The 15,177-nt window shown below is 40.7% G+C and overlaps 1 protein-coding gene across 2 annotated transcripts in view; it reads right to left on the minus strand.

Moving 5' to 3' along the window:
• Positions 1-5,387, minus strand: part of LOC143333326 (neurexin-2-like) — a 115,394-nt gene extending 110,007 nt beyond the window's left edge. For both annotated transcript variants that reach the window (XM_076751389.1, XM_076751388.1), the window contains exon 1: positions 5,038-5,387. The gene's annotated coding sequence lies outside the window, so the exon portion shown is untranslated. The remainder of the gene's footprint in view (positions 1-5,037) is intronic.
• Positions 5,388-15,177: the final 9,790 nt, after the last annotated feature.

Raw genomic sequence — 15,177 nt, forward strand, 5'->3', positions numbered from 1 at the left:
GTATAATGCAATTTACAATGGATCACCAGGTTTTCCGTTCTTATTTTACCCCAACACACAAGCTACCTTTCATCGCAAACTCTCCCGTGCCTCCCATGTGAGAGTCCTGTGGATATTACCTCGAAAAAAGATGAATGCCCGCACCGGTGAGAGTAATGTCAGGAATGAAAGAGAAAGATTCATAGAGCGATCTGCAACTAAGATAGTGTAAGACCTCAGCAGCTCCGTCAGAAGTCTCTGGCAACAGATCTGATGCAAGTTCAATCAAAACGTTTCAGCTGGCCAAACTGTAGTCTGTTTTTTTTTTTTTTTTTTTAATTTCAAAGTTCGCGGCTGAGGTGATGTAGATAAACTGTATTATCAGACTGACAGTCAGTCAAAGTGAATGTTTGACCTTCCTCGTGTCACCACAGTTTTAGCAGAAGAAATTGGCTCATGCACACGCTTCTTTAAAGATGACACTGATGTGCCGGGAGCTGACTGTGGCGCTATCATGGATATAGTGCGGGATTGATCCCGCCTGTTGTTCGACTTGTGATTTATTGTTTCGTTGACATTCATTACTAAAGCTTTATTAGCATTTTAAGGACGGCCACAGCAAATATGAAACCTGACAAACCCAAATACCACAGCATTCTTGATTAAATACCTTAATATTGTTGTGCAGTATTTCAATATACAGTAATGTGATGATATTTTAGGAAAGCCCGCTTCCTTCACAGTCAATTAAGCTCCTTAATTTGGGCCACTTAAGTGTAATTTAGCCTTTGGGACGAGGAAAACGCACATAAAGTATATCATGATGTCAGTGTATGAGTAATAAAGTCCCAGACAGTATCTCGTCCTGTATCACATCACCCATTATTGAAGTTAAAAATGCAGAATGAAAATGATATAGCAACTGGAGCACACAGCGTCGTTGTTATTCTTTACCACCTCTAAATTTTCCCTATCAGCGCTGTGTAGTAGATTTGGGCCTCGTTGCGTTGCCGTCCTCTGAGCACTGTAGCTGCATAATGTATATCCTGACAGGGTGATATTGTGTTTTATATCTCTGAGGGCACTGATTATGCTGCCTGGGCACTTTCTGGTTAACAGTGCAGTTTCAGCTTCCCTTTTTCATGCTGTCACACAGTAACAACAATGGATGAGCTGAAATACCTACATTTGCAATGTAATGCAACACTTCTGAGTGTGCAAAAGACACCTGAGTGGAACAGGAAGACAAACCTGCTTTCTTTAACTGCTGGGTCACGTATCTTGAGTCTAATAGTGAATGCTTATTATAAATATCACCTTCAGGGGCTTTTATCTGCACTCTAAGAACTCATTATTCTGTATGCTATTTTGGTCGAATTACAACAGAACTGTGCAATGCTAAACTGTGTGATTATGAACACTTACATTACTTCATTTTTCTTCGTTATTGCTGGTCTACAATTGCTTGTTCATAAAGACCAGAGGCTAATTGAACACCATAGGAGGCCATCAGTTATAAAAGCTGTGTCTGCATGACATGGTGGGACAAAATACTTGTTTCTGCTGCACCCAGTGGAGCTTTTATCTATAGTAAGGCTGTCAGTTAAGCAGCAGAATATGCACCAATATTGACTCAAATTTCAAATATGAGCTTACTGATATTATCACAGGTTTCAGTTTCCCAGTGTTCGACTGGACCGTCGTGGCCAACTGAAATAACATATATTTCAATTGGAGCACCAATCCGTCAATGAAAGGCACACACAATAGACTTCATAACTTCCATCATTTTTTTTGTAATTGCGGCTTTGTCTGAAGCTCAAATTTGATTTGGTACATTTTTGTTATGCACATATTTAATGAATCACAGCTGAGCTTTAAAAAAAAAGCAACCCTTTTTTTTGTCAGTATGACAGGTCTCAATGTACCTTTGCTCGAATCCTGAGAGTGTTTCTGCTTACAGAAAATTATAACCACCTTCCCTTCCACCTACTGCACCACCTGTGGAGAAAATAACTGGCAATTTCACTGCCTATTATTTCACAGATATATTACAATATCAATCAAGCCTTGGAAATCAGTTGCCACTGTTCATGCAGATTTTACTTTATAAATGTCCTTAACTTTAATACTTCTTTACAACCTTGTAGCTACCATTAAAACCAAGTGGCACAATGACCCAGATAGTAACTTAACCAACAGTGGGCTGTTGGTGTCACAACTCTGACTATAAGGCTCCCAGCTATATGCCTTGTCCGCAGGATTTCAGTTATCCAAGTATTGCATTAGAAATAACACACAAACAATGAAATAACCCAAAAAACTCGCCGAAGGTGTAGAGAGACAAGGATCTCAACAATGACCTTTTTTTTTTTTTTTTTTTTTTTTTTTTTTTGTCTTCACCATCCAGGGACATAATCCCTGTTTGGCTGTGCAGCTGGCATGCAACTGAGTCACGCGTCAGCCCTGATTAGAAGCAGCAGTGGTCCGCGGGCCCCATTCCTCTGCCAGAGCCAGGAGTGGAAAAGGCCAGGGCCACCACTTTCAGTCTGTGGATATGACCTTGATGGGGTATGATAGAGAGGAAGCGACACGATTCGCAATGCCACACAATATCTGTAACCTTCCACTTCCCAAGTACGCATGCTGAAGCTATTGAGCTGTGACACACAAATACACACACACAAACACACACCATGTCAACTCTGGCCTGTCGTTATTTCAAGCAGTCTCCTCCTTCATGTCATCCAATCATCCATCTCGCTTTGCATATTGGCTGGTGTTTTGTGCGGGATATCTTAATTCCAAATATTATTTCCTTTTCATACTCAGCAGCTGCCACGCTAATGTAAAAGTGCAGCTTTAAGAGATAATGGCTTAAAGAATTTCAATTATTAGGCTGAATGTGAAATAACATGCAGCTTAATTTTAAGAGCTATAAAATCATTTGTAATGTTTTTTCCAATATTATCACTTGCAGTGTTATGTTTGTTGTAATAGCAGCAGTGACACCATTCTTTTTTCTTTTTTCTTTTTTTTTTTTAATGCTAACTCAACCCAAGCCTTTAAACCTCATTGGAAGCAGCGATGGAGACAGATGTCTTGTGAGTCAGACCATAGCAACACGAGTGTGGTAAAGATGGCACTGAAGGCACCAAAAACACTGAGTGGTGAGTAAAATCTTGGCAATGGCGTGTCCTGTGTCAAAATAGAGCTGATGAGAAATAAAAATAAACATGTGAATTGCACTGAGCTGCAAATATAAATGAAGCATGACCCAGGGAAAATACAATGCAGTATAACAAAAAAAGAAAACAAAAAGCAAAGACTATGACACACCCTGCCTAAGAATATTACCATAACAACACGATATGCTCAAGAAGTCACCCTCAGCGTTGCATAAGTTCGCTGTTCATGTCTCCAGCATTGCGAGCCATGACTTCCTTGTTGTCAATATGGCTCTCATTTCGGAAGCCAAGTGGCCGACTAAAGAATCCAATAGCATTGAAATGAGTCTGTCTGCTCAACCGGCAGGGATTTAAGAGTACAGCCAAGCAGCATGTGGTAATGAGGGAACGTGCAAAGGATCCGAGATGCAATACTTGTGCTGCTGTCCACAAGTGAGGTGCTAAATGATAGCATGCAACACAAGCCAAGCAGAGGTGGCCGCCTAATGCAGGTGAACAGGAAACCTGAGCCAGCAGTGCTGTCGCCTGCTCTGTGAATACAGGGATTCCGGTTTCCCCCACTCAGAGAACTCAGGAACAAAATGTCTTGTGTTACTGTTGGAGTAGAATTTGCAAAGCAAATAGGCTTACAGGAGGAGCAGGAAGGGCAGCGGCATGTATGTGAGATGTGCAGGGGGTGTCGCTCAGAATCTTGGTCACCACCTCCTCTTTTTCTTTTTGCTAAAATAATCTGATTGTGAGCCTGTTGAATCACTGCCATTTCAAGAGTCAGAACAGTCAAAGAACAAAATAAAACAAACACATCCCCGAGTAAACACATAATATTCATAATGCCATAAAATCCAAAAACAAGAGACAATTATTAAGCAAACTGTCTCTCTCTGCTCATTTGGCTTTTATTTTTTTTGGAAGCTTTAATTTGAACCAGAACCACCTCTTCAGTGGTCAACCCTGCTGAACTGGAGCCACATAATCTGCTGTATCCGTAGGCAGCAGCTTCCTATGGGGGCGTGGATACTGGTGCTGGTTTTAAGACACATTATCTCACCGCACAGGTAAGAACCCTTTTCCTTCCAGCTCACAACTTTCCCCCCCTGATTTTAAAGGAGAATATTCCGAGGTGACGGTGAGGCTTCCTTTGTTGCAGATGATGTGGCAGCCACTGGAAACAACTCCTGTTTCCCTCTCTGTCTCCTTCCTATCTTTAAACTGGCCAATCCTTTGCCACAGAACATGAAATCCCCCTCAATAATAAATAGGCTACCTCGAGCATTCCAGAGACAAGGGCCCATGCATGCTGCATGACTCAAAGAGCACCTTAACTTCACTTTTATATTTATATATATGTACACCGAGGCAACATCAGGCGAACTCAAACAATAGGTTATGTGGCTCGTTTCCATATTTCTGCAGCAGCCTTTTTTATTCACAGAAGGGAAAAAAAAAAAAAAAAAAAGAGCCACCACTGCATGTGCTGTAGCCCAACCACAGGACATGTCTTCCGGCACGCAATTAAGCGACCTCATCCGCAACCGTGTTGAATTTGGGAACCATACCTCTCCTCCACCCACCTCAACTGACTGTAAACACCGATAACAAAGATGGTTGGTCTCAAATCTGATTATCCCCGGCGACACTGAGTGAAAATCTTCAAAAGGCACCTCAGGAGAAGTGTCAATAATTTGTGAGCGGCAGCCCAACATCCCCGAATTGGAATACAAACAATTCCGGACCGCTGACATTGAAAAAACACACAGACGCTGATACGGCCACGGCTTATCTTGTCGCCTTCTACCGCAGCACGCTTTAAAGCTAATTACCGCCGCGCAAAGGGGTCGTTTCTGTGTAGGAGGTGTGCGGTGTCATTTACCTGTGCATCATCCAGCGATCCGACACATGGATACGGCGAGGGGGGTTTGATTATTCCAGCCAGGCAAACACAAGCACAAAGGAGGAGGAGGAGGGGGGGAGGTTGGAAAAAAAAAAAAAAAGAAGAAGAAAAATCCTAAATTGAGCAGAGATGAATGCGGCAGATGAATACGCGACCTCTGTCTTCAGAAAGGATCTTCTTATCTTTAGATGTAGCTGTGTAGATGGAGGGAGGCAGGCAGGGAAGCCCGGAGCTTCTCCGTACAGACAAAGATGCTTTCTCTCCTCCGCCGCACCGAGAGCAGCAGCAGCAGCAGCGGCAGCAGCAGAGCCGTCATTCCCCCGACACTTGATGGTAATAGTTTGGTAGGTAGCTTATATGGGTTGAGGGCGCGGTCAGCTGCTGTTGACCAATCCTGCTCCCCATCAAACTAACAGCAGCGTTGCGATGGAGGATTAAACGGCGTTTAACCACAGAATCATAACCTGCGGTTGTCAGTCAGGTGTATTTTCATTTGCCACCCCGGCATCATGTTAAAAAGAGGCTCTCAACATAGGATGGGAGTGTTATTTGAGAGAGAAGACACAGGTTCGAGACCCGTCACCAGCCCCACCCTGCCCTCCATTCATGCTGCCCGAGTGTCCTTGAGCAAGGCACAAGAGATCCACCAGCTGCCGGGGCGATGTGAAAACACCAGACACCTCCAGGTTTTGGACGACAAATGCATTATTCGTCAAAAAAAAATTCCCTCAGCCCCATTGAACAGTGAATTGATATTTCAACCTGTTTCACACTTACTCATCTAGTTGCCATCTTTGTTTCATCACGTAACACAACAAGCCCACACGTTACTCCCCACAGCAGCAGCAGCAGCCTGCTCACATTCAGCTTGTCTAATTCAGAATTTTATCCAGGAAAACTTTCACGGCTCTGGGGAAGTTTTTACGTTTATGTCAAGTTTATATTTCATTTGAAGTTCAACAAAATCACATCTATTTTATTGGAAACTGCAGAACATTGGCCAAAAGCATAATAATGAACTGAATTACATCTCTGGCTGCCATCACTCCAGCAGCAGGTGCTTAAGTGAAACTGTAACTGTATTGTGAATTCTGCTATTTGGAGTTTGAGACTATTTGAGTTACAAAGAAGAAACCTGAAGTGCTAAATACCGCCGGGTCTGCCCTGTCACAGTAATGTCAAGAAGAGGCGACAAGGGGATGCTGAACTGTAGCAGTTAAAACATTCATTCCATTTATGCTTTGGATTTTTGGTTGAAATTACACAACTGGTGGAGTGGGGATATAAAATGTGAAATCTGTATTGGTAAAATTTTAGGGCCAGTAAAAATCTAATATAAAAGCAGTCCATCTCTAATGTTGCTTAACATTTATTATTCTTATAATGTATGCTTAAACTCTAAGTTATTCATGAAGCAAGTAAAGGTTACTTGCAGTATATAGTACAAAAGACTTCACCTAATGCATAAAATGAGAAATAAGACATTTAAAGCACACAAAAAATGAAGGATAGAGACATTTTTTAAAAAGAATTTTGCTATGAAAATGCAAATAAATAGGAGAGAGTTCAGGATGTAAACACCGCCTGGATAAATGTCTGGTGCTGGAGAGTGGAAACCTTTTAACCTGGTCATTTTGGAGGAAATTGTATAAGTTCTGGGTGATTGTTCTGGGTCAATAACTTAAGTTGTTTTTCTATGTTTAGTTTGGACTCTGAGAACTCTTGCAGACATCTACCAGACCTGAGACAACCCCAAGAGACTTCATGTGGTGAAAGACAGTAGGAGATGTATTTTGGTCCTAAAGGAAACATTTCATACATATTATCTTTTTAAAATGCTGATTTTACTTCACTGTCGTAAACTATGTCTGTGCAATAAAGGGATGCCGATGTGCAGGAAATGCTGTGGATATCTGGCTTATCAGTGACAGTTGACGCACTCATACAGACCCCTGAAAGCCTGCTAAGGTGAACCGGTATGGGTCTAAGCCTTCCTCGCAAGAGAGATAAAATCAAAGCAATCTTGAGATGACGTATGAATAATGTATGTTCTGAAATGTTTTTGCCTGCAAAACAATTCAGCCTGAGTGAGTAGATGGGGCTGACTACTTTTACAGCTACATTTCAAAATCCTCACTGCTAAAATTCAACCAGTGCTTGTAATTTAATGATGGTAGGAAAACAGTCATGAAACTTAACCTATAGGATTCACATGCATGGACAAACTAATGTATTTCATTTGGGGGTATCTTTTTCATGCCTGCGCTACATCAACCCTTGTCCATTTTTAAGTGAGCAATAATAAATATGCAACGCTAGAGTTTCACAATAAAGTCTGCTGAGAGAAATTTCGGGTGACAAGTGCACTTTAGTTAGGTTTAGGCTCCAAAAGTACTTGGTCAGGTTTAGGAAAAGATTATGGTTTGGGTTACAATAACTACTTCCTTTAAACAATCAAACCCTTATTAGTTTGAAAGTTGTGCTGAATGTGATGAAAAAAATGGAATATGCGTGTCCATGTACACACATTTAATAAATTAAATTTCACGCCTATTTCACAAACTGCCCTGATACTGGGCTGGAATAACTACGACAACCTTATGTTACCATCTGCATCCCAAGTGATATAGAGCACATGTGTAAAAAAGTACTGTGATAGCAAAAATCCAGACATTAAGAAATTCAGCAAACCAAGCCAAAGCCAATTTGTGAAGTAAAAGCATGTCCACAAAGCACTGCAACACATCTGCCTGCCAGTCACATAGCCGAGACAGTGCACTGAAATCCAAACAATGTCCTCATCAGCGGACTGATTGTTTCAAACTCTCCTCCGAAGAATAAAGTTCAGACACATTTGAGAGGTTAAATGTCTGTGGATGGTTTGCTGCTGCTACTTAGCACAGCGGTCGAGTGGTTATAATTTCCTGTCTTGTCGTCATCTTATCTTACCTTCAGCCTCTCTGCTCAGCCTTTTGCATTTCAATACCTGTACTGTGATTCAGCTGTGACTATTGGCTCTGTATTACTATTTGGCAGGGCAGAGGACATGGTGTGACTAATGAAGAACATGCTACGCAGGCACAGTATATACAGTGATTTTTTTAGTTTGAGTTTAGGCGACATTTCACATGTTTTCTCCATCAACTAATCGTTAATGGAGCCCAAAAGAGGAAAATAATTGGACCTTGTTGATTTAGTCTAAGAGACTTCTCTTCATTTAAAACTGAGGTAGTGTCAGTCTCTTCTGGCCATCTGTCACTTCATTTTCAGGCATGCCAGCAGTCTGACTCCATGGATGTCTGTTTCAGTGTGACAGTGTGTCAGTTGGTTGGTCGGTGCACAGCTGCAGATTGAAATATCTCAGCAGGTAATGGATGAATTGCTTTGACATTTTGTGCAGACATTCATGGCCCCCAGAGGATGAAGCCTTATGCTCCAGCTTTTTCTCCTGTGCCACCATGATGTTGACATTTTTGGTTTGTAGTGAAAAATCCTGACAAATATTGGGTGGATTTCATGACATCTGGTTCAGATATTGATGTTTCTTAGAAGATAAATCTTACCGACTTTTGCTCTTGTGCCGCTGGCAGGATGACTTTTTGGATTTTGAGAGAATTGGATGGATTGCCATGAAGTTGGGTACACACATTTGTGTTGCCCGGAGGATTGACTGTAATAACCCTTCCCTTTTGTCCCCTCCAGATGTCAAAATTGAAATTTGTCCAACACTTTTTGACCTTTTTTTTTAGAATTAATCAGCAAATGTTAACAGGCTAACACATTAAACTAAGGCAGCATTGTGAGCATGTTATCATGCTGGTGTTAGCATTTAGCACAAAGCACTGTTGTACTTAAGTACCACCTCACAGCATGGTTGAAGACTACTAGGTTTTTGCTTCATATGAGACCCTTTCCAGTGGGCGGTTTGCGTTTTTATACACAACCTGCAAAGCAGAATTACTTGTGCAATAAAGCATCCACAAATACAAATAGAACAGAAATGTGTGTTTTACTTTAATGCACTAGATCATAATTATGTTTAGTCACCAAGCTGTAATCGTTTTGTGGCCCCCTTTGCAACACATATTCTGTCCAATACCAGCTTTTATTGTGAACATCAGTGGTATTTCTGCCCCCACAAAACCTTACCAACCAGTTGTGTGTGTGTGTTTTAGTGACCTGTCTAAGGCAATTATTGATTTTTGTTCTGGTCTAAGGCAGAGTGAAGCTCTGCGGCCTCCATGAGGAAATAGTGGTGCTCATCCGTTGTGCAAAGAGATACATATCCACAATTGCAACAAAATATTGAGCCGTATCCGTATTATGAGAAACCCCACAGGACTTGCGTAAAGCATGCATGTTATTAAATGTGCTTTCTGGCATTCAGTGGCTTATTCTTTTGATCTGAAGAAAGCTTGTCCACCAGCTCACAACACTGCTTGTGCAGTTCGTGTGACACACTCCGTTGTGCAGTTCAAGCTGTTTGCTCAGTACAATTAAGCAGTTCATATTCCAAACAAACCTGATAACATACAGTCAGCAGAAATATGGTACAAGTAAACAAGGTCTCTTAGCAAGTCTGGGAGCACCCGACTGGCTAAACTGTGCTTTGCAATAGTTTGTTGTATTGATTACTGGGTGAACATGGATGGAAAATTGATGAGTTATCAGTTATTTATATTGATGTTGGATTTGTGAGGCAGATCAAGTTTTAAGTATTATTAATGTACAGTCTTATTCAAAATATAGCTACTATATTGTAATAATCTTTAAATAATATGATGCAGTGATCAACCAGACATAAATTATTAAGATGCAACAGTATTAGCACTGCCTCCCATCACTGACTTTGAAATAAATATTATAATATCATGACTTCACCCTACATAAAGATAGAAAATCAATAGTTCTTTTCCTCGCTGGAGGCATTTTGACATGTCACAGCAGGTGTAAATAATAAAATTAATGATTATTATTTAGCTGTTTCAGTTTCAGGGTCGGGTCTTGCGCATGTTGGCTCACTGTCGTGACTCAGGCCCAAGAGTCATTATATAGCCATTGTGATATTAACACATGCGGTTTTCCTTCTAAAATGTACCTTATGCCTTAGCGTAATGTCCTTACACTAGCCGCACATTTACCAGCTTCAATACTGATGATGTACAGATTAATTAATCAATAATTATAATAATATAAACTTTACATATATTATAATTTAAGGGTTATTCTGCAAAATTTTCTGTTTGAGTATATTTTGTTGCTACTACTTTTGCAAGTAAAATTTTAAATGCATGAGTTTACTTGTAATAGAGTATTTCTGCTGCTTTTACTGAAGTAAAAGCTCTGAGTACTTTTACCGCTGACTAAAAGGCCCAGCACACCCACACAAGTGTGTGCCCTTATTCTGGTTAATTAGACCTTTACCTACATTTAAGATGAGTGAAACCATGCTGGGAGTTAGGTGATGAAGTCGCAAATTGTCCTGCCTTGACAGGTGCAACAGGCGAGGGAGGGAGCTGTCACTCAAGCACAGCCTGTACACGCCCACACATTAATGCTGTTTACAGTATATGCAAATGATTGTACAAGCAGTCACCCCAGCACTGGATTTTTGATCCAGGTCATCTGGGGGTAATCTGTCTTGGATTGTCCATCTGATTGTGTGTTGCACCAGGATCCAACAGGGACTCTACTTCTTGGGCGGACTCATGGTGTTTGGGCTTGGACAGAGGGTAATGATGTTACTTTGTCACGCTGTGATAGAGAGCAGTTTATGTTAGGGAATCTCAGCTTGGTTTGGTGGCACATCAGTTAAGTTAAAATCACAAATAAACAGACTCAGGTCCACACAGCAATGAAAGTGATGGGGGTGAGGAAGTGTCTCCCCTCCAAATGCTCTATGAGAAGACAATAGTTAAAGAGGCTAAAATTATTGCTGACCTCTCTCATCTTGTATTCAGAGAGGGAACGGCTCCCAACAGGCAGGCGCTGCATGGCTCCTATCAAATACAGCAAAACACATCTAAAAGGTATAAAAACTCTCATTCCTCTATCTGCAAATCTCCTGAATTCAGGACATAAAGAGGGTGTGAAATGAGGGGCTGTGTTGCATCTATTTGAATGTCTGTGCTATGCACATTAAGTCTGTTACTGCACTATAATTGTATGTACGTAGCAACCTTTACCACATGTCCACGACAAATTTCCGCAGGGGCAAATAAAGTAATCTTGAAAACAGTCCTGAGAAGAAGCCTACTACTGTAAAAGTGAAAACACCTGAGGGTGTGAACTGTGATTCTGCCTTGAAAGGAGTCAGAGAATGAATTTTGATGCTTTTCTGCAAATTCTCATCTGTTCCCATCAAATGAACATTTCCCTGTGCTTCTCTGACAAAAATCTGTTTCATGGCAACACGCACAAGAGACTTATATGATTGTCATTAAGGGAAAATGTGATTTTTCTTTGCAGAAGCTAGAAAAAAAAAATGCATATAACACTGTTACTTGAAATATTCTGATACCTATAACACACTGATAGCTTCTCCTCCAGCAATTTAGTGCTGTACTTTCATAATGCTGGGTGACTCAGAAGAGAAAGATTAAAAACAGAATGGTAAAAATCAAAGCAGCAGAGGCTGAGATATCTGAGCCTGTTTTTCATTCCCAGAGCGTCAGATACCACCGCTTTGTCACACCCCTCGGCATCTCGAACAGACGCACACGTCTGTATGAGACGCACCAGGCTTTCAACAGTCGCCACTGTAAACCCATCCCCGATAATATCAGACACTCAGAGCAAGATCACATAGTGTAAAGAGTAAGAGTGGGGTGGATGGAAGGGTCAAACAAACACACAATTTTCACCCAGGAGACTGGGGTTTGTTTCCCATGATAAACCAAAAGTGAATGATCTCTTCCTTTACCTCACCAAGTAGGTTTGCTAAACTTAAAGAAATAACTTTAGAGCCTTAAACTAGAGAACTTAACCAAGTTCTGGTTCCTAAACTAGCCAAAGCGACAATTTTACAACATTAGGCATGTGTTAGACAGGCTTTCTGGCGGGAAGACTTTGTGCGTCGCTGGGATGAGAACGTGTTGGTCTAATACTGACACGGATGGGTTTGCAGTGGAGTTAGTTGAAAGCCCGGTGCGTCTCGTACAGACACTAAAAGGTACCTTCTGCTTCTGATGCTGAGGGGTGTGACAGAGTGCCAGTATTTGATGCTCTTGGAATGAGAACGGGTTGGATATCCTGCTTTCCTCCCATTATGCAATTCAGTAGAGTCCTTCATTAGACATCATCATGGATTGAAACAAGCTCTTCACGAGCCACAGAAGACGTTAGATATATGTGGTTTCACAGGCTAAGTCGTACTCCCTCAGATGAGTAAGCTAACTCTATGTGTAAAAGCGGTTCAGTGCCACTTTAATTAGTTACTAAATCTCATTGTGTTAATTAGTTAATATATCCAATTAGTGAATAATTCTCACTCCTCACAGGTGCTTGCTAGTGCTGTTTGTTCCCCTTCAGTCTGCTTACTGCAAAACAAAGCTGGGGGTTTTCAGTGTGACATTACTACATGTACCACCAGGTGACAGTATTCCTCCTGTGTTGGCCTCATGCTGACAGGTTGACAGGCAGACAAAATGAAGCATTTGACCTGAGTAAAACACAGGGACTAAACAACGTCCCCATGAACCAACTGTGCTCTGATTCATTGGCAGCAATACATGCAATGCAAATCAGATGATTAGTATTCTGCCAGGACAACAGCGTTTTAACTCTGCACAACAGAAACACTCAGTGTGGAAACAATTAAATGCATTTTTTTTTTGGTCAGAAATAAAATTGTACTGCACACACAAAAACAATAATCTTGTCTGTCTCTATTAGAAATCATTGCAAGGAAACTGGAGATTAATGATTTCACAGTGTATGAAAATCAATTGAACAAGTCCATATTTTACCATTTAGACAAACATCTTTTTAACAATGTCATTTAATTAAATTCAGTACATTCTAATGGGAAAACGCTGAGGCCTAGTCACAGTTAGCCCCATGTGCAGAAATGAATGTGTGCCAATAGTAGGTGTTATACCTTAAGTCCATAACTTTTGGTGAGATGTAAACAAAGATGCTCATTCTCTTCAGGCAAAAGAGAAGAAACAGCTTTGCCACCAACAGACTGTGTAACAATGTGTCCAAGAGTCAATGTGTGAGTAAAAGAGAATTACAGCCAGATCAGCTTGAGATGTAATTATGTTGGGTGCTTTGCTGCTGTTTGGGAAGCAGCACTGTGTTTTTACTGAATGTGGGCAAGTGAAAAACCATTAAAACAGAAAAAGGGACATTTTCGCTGGCGCTGGCACACAGTCTGAATATCCTCATGACCTATGTTCAAAGTGTATTGGCAAGCTTTCCCTGAACTCCATGCCCTGCGCTACCTATTAGTTTGTTACTGAATGTCACATCAATGTGTTGAACTAATGGAACCTCAAGTGAGCTCACCCATATCAACCCTTTTCTTCTTCTGTTTTTTTTTTTTTTTTCATGCTTTGCTTCCTCTGGAGCCAATCCCAACACTCCTTTATCCTGATGTTGTGGAAATAAAAAATGAATTCCTTTCTTCACCTGGAAAAAGCTGAATTCACGATAGGCAAACACACGAGACAACCAAGAAACTGAGAGGAAAAAAAGAAGAAAAGAAAAAGCATCAATGGGGAAAAAAAAGAGAAGAAATCGAAGTGTTATGAAAAAGGACGCAGTGCAACATGATGTTTAGATGTGGAGGTGTGAGACATAGATTGCGCCTGCAAATGTAACACATTATTCTGTGTGACAGCTTTCAGATACATTTATACCTGTGTAAAGGAAGATTTTGCTGTAATGTCAGCTTCATATTTTGAAGAGTAAAGTACTGAAAAATAAAAATCACACCAGCTTTTGTTGCTCAGTGTCAGAGCTGATAGATGGATGATTTACCATAAAGCTGCTCCAAAACATGTTCTATCCTCAGTTACATATAAGACCAACATAAACAAAAGATCCGACTTTACGCATCTTTAGCATAGTAATATGCCACATTATGCTCACCAAACTCTAATTAACAATGACATTAGTGGTAAATTCCACAACTAAATCTTAAATGTTAACATGGAGTCATCAATATAAAGGGTCTTTTTCCTTCCCTTTTTTACTCCCTGTGCTCACGCTACAGATGTTTCCCATCTTGCGTACTTATTTTTTGTTGTCTCAGAAATCACAGCATGCATGTTGAAGGTAAAAAAAAAAGTGAGACTGCATGAATTGACACATAAATCCCAGTTTGCACCAGCCTGCGTCAATCAATTGCTTTTAAAACCTTTTTATAATACCTGCCAGACAACACAGGCACCTTAATAACTGTGGGTGCTATTGGCCAATCGGAACATTCATTAACACCAGAGTTAATTGATTTAATGTTCTCCAGGGAGTGAAATTCAAATTCAAATTAATTAAACTTTCATGCGTTTCATCCTGTGATTATATGATGGCAAGATCATGAAAAAAAAACAAAAAAAAACAGACACACAATGGCAGATGCTGCTGATAGAAAAGCAAGAGATGGTCACGTTGTGCTAGCACATGGACCTGGTTGTTCGGTGGCTCGACTGTCGTAACAGTTAAACTTTTTGCTGAAAATTTGCCTTCACATCAAGAACGTTGTTTGTTTTCTTTCACAGTTTCCATCAGGCAGTGCATTCATTCAGTGTGGTCTTGAAATGCTTGATGTACCATTTGACAGAACAGCCAGTAGACATGTAAGAACATAATTTGCTCATCATAATGGACAAATCGGGGGCACGCCAGCTTCAATCTCTGTCATCTGTTGTGTGATGGTTCCTCTGTTCTGGGGGTCATTTGGCAGGCCTGAACATTAAAAAGAAACATAACAGGAAATGGTGTAGAAAGCATTTACATACTGTGTATGTTCTAAAAATTCTTCAAAAGATGAAGCAACGGCCATGAAGTGCTGCCAACCACTTCAACCACCGCCTGTAATTTGATTTCTATTTAGCCTCTGTCCAACTGTTGTGGAGTTTGACAGTGGCGTCTTTTGTGGGGTTTTTTTTTTTTCTT

Source organism: Chaetodon auriga, chromosome 15 (genome assembly GCF_051107435.1).
Source record: "Chaetodon auriga isolate fChaAug3 chromosome 15, fChaAug3.hap1, whole genome shotgun sequence".
Classification (NCBI taxonomy): domain Eukaryota; kingdom Metazoa; phylum Chordata; class Actinopteri; order Chaetodontiformes; family Chaetodontidae; genus Chaetodon; species Chaetodon auriga.